This window comes from Canis lupus, chromosome 13 (genome assembly GCF_003254725.2).
Source record: "Canis lupus dingo isolate Sandy chromosome 13, ASM325472v2, whole genome shotgun sequence".
In the NCBI taxonomy this organism is placed as follows: Eukaryota; Metazoa; Chordata; class Mammalia; order Carnivora; family Canidae; genus Canis; species Canis lupus.
Window position 1 is genome coordinate 33,451,895 of NC_064255.1, and position 5,569 is coordinate 33,457,463.

Below are 5,569 nucleotides of genomic sequence, written 5' to 3' on the forward strand. Positions count from 1 at the left end.
GGAACTCTCTGTTTAAATACCCTTCCACCTATAGCTTCTCCTTGGAGAATTTCTGGTCCTTGAAGGCACCCCTGGAGGCTGCAATAGGCACGCTGTTCTCCATGTCAACATGTAGCATTCTGCTTGGTCGGTGAGCTTTCGTTGCGTAACAAATAGCCCCCAAACCAATATTTAGCTTGAGATCCCCTGGGTAAGAGCCTAGTGAATCTTCTAGCCTGGGTTGCTTCAATCCTCTCTGCACAAACTTGTCTCTGACCTCTGGCTGAGAGCTTTACATAAGTTAGCTTATTCCGTCCTTTAAAGTCCCCCAAGCAGACACTACTAACTTTGTTTTACAGATTAAAAACTGAGTCTAAATATCTAAGGATCTTGCCTACAGTCATATACCTAAAAAATGGAATGAGCTTTCCTACACAGATCTCTCTAACTCTGAAGCCCATGAACTCTGCACTCTTTCAGCTTTAGAGAAAACAGGCAAGTCATTGACAGTAGTTTCTTTAATTTAAAAATTAAAATTAGGGATCCCTGGGTGGCTCAGTGGTTTAGTGCCTGCTTTGGGTCCAGGGCGTGATCCTGGAGTCCTGGGACCATATCCCACATTGGGCTCCCTGCATGGAGCCTGCTTCTCCTTCTGCCTGTGTCTCTGCCCCCCCCCCCCTCTGTGTCTCTCATGAATAAATAAATAAAATCTTTAAAAAATTAAAACTAAAATCCATAAAAAATATTAACACTATTACTATCTACACATTGAGGACATGTATTCTAAGACCATTTGTACTGTAAGAACCACAGACTAGCTTACTGGTAAGAAAGCCAGGCTCAGGTAGGTTCCCAGAACTTCAGCTGTGAGCCTTCAAGACTTGTGGCCATTGGGAAGTTCTCTAATATTTGGGGGCCTCATTTCCTTATTTGCTGGTACACTGTTTTAAGCTATTGAAACAGTAATAAGATTACTTAGAGGATAATTTCAAAGATTAAACAAGATCATCACAAAATGTTCAGTACTGTTATTATCACTCTGTCAAAAAGAAGCTATTAGGGAAAGAAAACTTGGATATTTGATTTATAATAAGAAATACATGCAGTGCCCTAAAACCATTGAAAGGTGTAAGAGATAAAGGTGTCTTTTGTTATGTTAATGAGGTGGCTTTTGGATTCTCTTGAAAGGTTGGGGCTGGTTACCAGGAGAACCAACCACATGAATAGAAGTTTGGAACTTTCAGCCCCAACCCCCCTTGACCTCAGGGAGTGGAAAGGAGCTAGAGGTGGAATCAATCCCTAATGGTCAATGATTTAATAACCATACCCAGAGAGTGAAATCCCAAAAGGGCAAGGTTGTGAGAGCTTCCAGGCTGGTGAAATCCTGGAGGTGCTGGGAGAGGATCACTGGAGAGGGCTTGGAAGCTCCAAGTCCTTTCCCCACACCTTGCTCTTTGAGTCTCTCCCATCTGGCTATTCCTGAGTTACATCCTTTTACAGTAAACTCATGATCTAGTCATTAAAAGGTTTCTCCAAGTTCTTCAAGCAACTCAGCAAATTCATCAAATCCTTGGACAGGGTCATGGAGACCTCTGGGGCTTATACCCAGTTGCTCAGAAGCACAATTAACAATCTGTACTTGGAACTAGCATCTGAAGTGTGTGTGTGCTGTCAGGGGCTGGAGGGTAGCCTTACAGGACTGAATCCTTAACTTGTGGGACCTGATGGTATTTCCAGATAGATAGTGTCAGAACTGAGCTGAATTCTTGGACACCCTGCTAGTGTCTGGGAATTGCTTGTTGGTATGGGAAGTCTATACACATACACATACACATACACATACACATACACATACACACAGAGGAATTGGGTCCAGGAACCCAAAAGAGTAGCTATTTGGGAACATGAGAAATGCAAGTGGTGGCACGACACTGCATGGACACCAAACAAGGGCTAATCCCCTTCTTGTCACAAACACAGTGGAGGCCCGAGAACGGAGTCTGCTACTAGACGTGTCACACATTGACTCTTGACAACTAACATATCTGTTACTTTGGACTAGCTATCCACCTTCTCTGTGTCTCCATTCCATCATCTGTAAGATGAGAAAAATAACAGAACCTAATACACAGGGTTTTGTGGTAAAGGAGAAATGAATATATGCTGAATTGAACACAATACCAGGCACATAAACATTCCTAATTACTATTAGCTACTACTATTATAGTATTTTCCATAGATTGACTTGCAAAGAAATGTTGAATCATAGCCAATAGAAATATTTGTAATTCCGTAGGGAAATATGCCTTCTTTGATTACATCTTTTTATTATGATTTTTATCAGCATTATCATTAACATGATCATTATTGCTGTTATAGTGGGTCATTAGTCATACTAATAGAGGTAAGAAGTTTAACTGTGCTGACATCAGCCATATAAAGGCATAATACTATTGAGCTACAAATCTTCTTGTTTTATTGGTTCCTAGAAAATGAAGGGGAAGCGATATAAGTATCAGATACTACACTAGGTAGTTTATATAAGCCACTGAATCACAGTCATCTTCTGATTTGAGTACATAAACTCTACTTTACACATGAAATTGAGGCAGAAACTAAAATTTGCTTAAGATTACAGGATCAGTATTTGATAGATCGAGGCTTTGAACTCAAGTCTCACTAACTTGAAGTCCTGGTTCTTTGCATCATCCTACTCTATTTTTGGAATGGATACACTGTAGGGAATGGATTTCAGTTTCTAAGTTTCTAGTAAATTAATCAACACTGTGTTGTGATGAGATGTGCAGCAGACACAACATAAGGAGACTTGCCTTAAGCCCTGAGCTCTTCCACTTACTAAGAATGACCTTAGGCAAGGCTATTTGTCCTCCTTGGGACTCAGTTTCCTTATCCCTAAAATGGGTGCACATAATCTTTACCCACAGGTGGTTGACAGACTTATGTAAGCAAAGGAGAGACTCTTAACTCTAGGGAAACAAACTGAAGTTTGCTAGAGGGGAGGTGTGAGAGTGGGGATGGGTAACTGGATGATGGGCCTTAAGTAGGGCGCCTGATGGAATGAGCACTAGGTGTTATATGCAACTGATGAATCACTAAACTCTACCTCTGAAACTAATAATATACCATATGCTAATTAATTGAATTTAAATAAAATAAGTTAATAAAAATGAGTATGGGAATGTTTTATGTATCATAAAGATGCTGGGGAATGCAGTGAAAAGTCATGTAGTGTCAGTAAATTTGTGATCATCTCAATTATTATATATCCTCAGGCAGCATCCATCCTGGGACCCCTCACCTTTGTCACCCTTTTTAATGCAATCTTCAATTCCTCTTTTCTACCCCTAACCCAACCAACAGGAGCTCTGTTTAAAAATATATTCCATGTCCCTCCATGGTCACTACCAACTCCCTAGTCCAAGCCACCATCACCTGCAACTGGATGACTCATTGGCCTTGATGACTTACTGCCCTGTCATCACTTCTTCCCTTCTAGAATCTATTTGCTCTAGATCATAGATCATACCACTTGCCTCCTTCCAAGTCTCCATTATGCTAACAATGAAACCCATACCTCTTGCTGTGACCCTAAATAAAATCTTTAAAAAATTAAAATTAAAATCCATAAAAAAGTTAGAGACCCGTGAGACCCAACTCTTCCGCATGACTCTGACTCAGGTCGCATTCCCCAGCCTCCCAAGCACATGGAGTGTCTTTCTGTTCTTCCATCACTCACAGCCTCTCTGAGCCTTAATGCCTTTACACTTTACCTTCTAGAAGCACTCCACCCCCAGTTCCCCATGTGCTTCCTTGGTACCATATGGGTCTCAGCTCAAAATGTTCCTTCCCATAAGAACCCCCTGGTTCCTCGATCTAAATAAGCAGCCCATTGCAATTTCACTCATAGCCATGCTATCCATTGTCTGTTGCCATTTATTGCTAACTGAAATTCATTCATTCGTTTTTGTGCTTTATTCGTTCACCTGTTTCTATTACCCTGACAAGATTTTGACTCCATGAAGGAGGAGCCTTGTCTATTTTGCTCACCATTAGCACCCAGACCAGTGCATAGCTATGCAATTCATATACACCAGAAGGATTTCATTTTATTTTTTAAATTTATTTATTTATTTATTTATTTATTTAATAAATTTATTTTTTATTGGTGTTCAATTTGCCAACATACAGAATAACATCCAGTGCTCACATCCTATCGAGTGCCCCCCTCAGTGCCCGTCACCCAGTCACCCCCACCCCCCGCCCACTTCCCTTTCTACCACCCCTAGTTCGTTTCCCAGAGTTAGGAGTCTCTCATGTCACCAGATGGATTTTATTTTATTTTATTTATTTTTTATTTTTATATTTATTTATTTATTTATTTATTTATTTATTTATTTATTTATTTTTTTTTTTTATTGGTGTTCAATTTACTAACATACAGAATAACACCCAGTGCCCGTCACCCATTCACTCCCACCCCCCGCCCTCCTCCCCTTCTACCACCCCTAGTTCGTTTCCCAGAGTTAGCAGTCTTTACGTTCTGTCTCCCTTTCTGATATTTCCCACACATTTCTTCTCCCTTCCCTTATATTCCCTTTCACTATTATTTATATTCCCCAAATGAATGAGAACATATAATGTTTGTCCTTCTCCGACTGACTTACTTCACTCAGCATAATACCCTCCAGTTCCATCCACGTTGAAGCAAATGGTGGGTATTTGTCATTTCTAATAGCTGAGTAATATTCCATTGTATACATAAACCACATCTTCTTTATCCATTCATCTTTCGTTGGGGACCAGATGGATTTTAAAGGGCAAATCTCTCTTATGCTGCTGCAATCCTGCCATGGAATTTTCTGCCTCCTCAAATGTTGCCTGCATTTTCCTTAACTATCCGGGTCCTGTGCCTGCCTTGCTTTTCCCAGTTAGGGTGCTATTTTCTGTGTGAGAGCTGCTCCCACAGCCTTCCTTGGATTGAACACTAATCTAGCCTTTTTTTTTTTCATTATTTAGATCTGTGATGGTGTCTTACCCATAGTGTATTTCTTCGAGAGTGATGGGAAGGGTGGAGTAACATGTCCTAACACTGGCAGTCAGTTGGCCATGTTATATGTCCATCACCTGCTCTGAATTCTACTTCAGGACTTCAAGGATCATTTCTCCCACTTCACAGATGAGAACATTCACGTTCAAGTAACGGCCTTAGAGTTGTACACCTTATAGGTGGCAAACTTGGGGATAGATCCAGGTCTGACATCAAAGCAGATGTTTTCTTCACTGTGTTCTTTCTTTCTCCCCACCATGTCAACCCCAGAACAAGGCTGAACTTAACTGAAGGGATGAAGAGGATCAGGATGGGATGGAATGGGGGAGAAAACAAGGCTGCTTTGAAGGCCACGTCTATTTCTCAGTGTGACCCGAGACTCCTAGTCACATCCTTGTTTACTCTCTGATCCCCTTGTCCTATTTCCAGATGCTCCCAAAACGGAGGAAGGAGATCAGCTGCTGGGTAAAGCACCCCCTTCTGATCATAACGAGGGTTCCCTGTATCCCTGAGCTGTGAAGC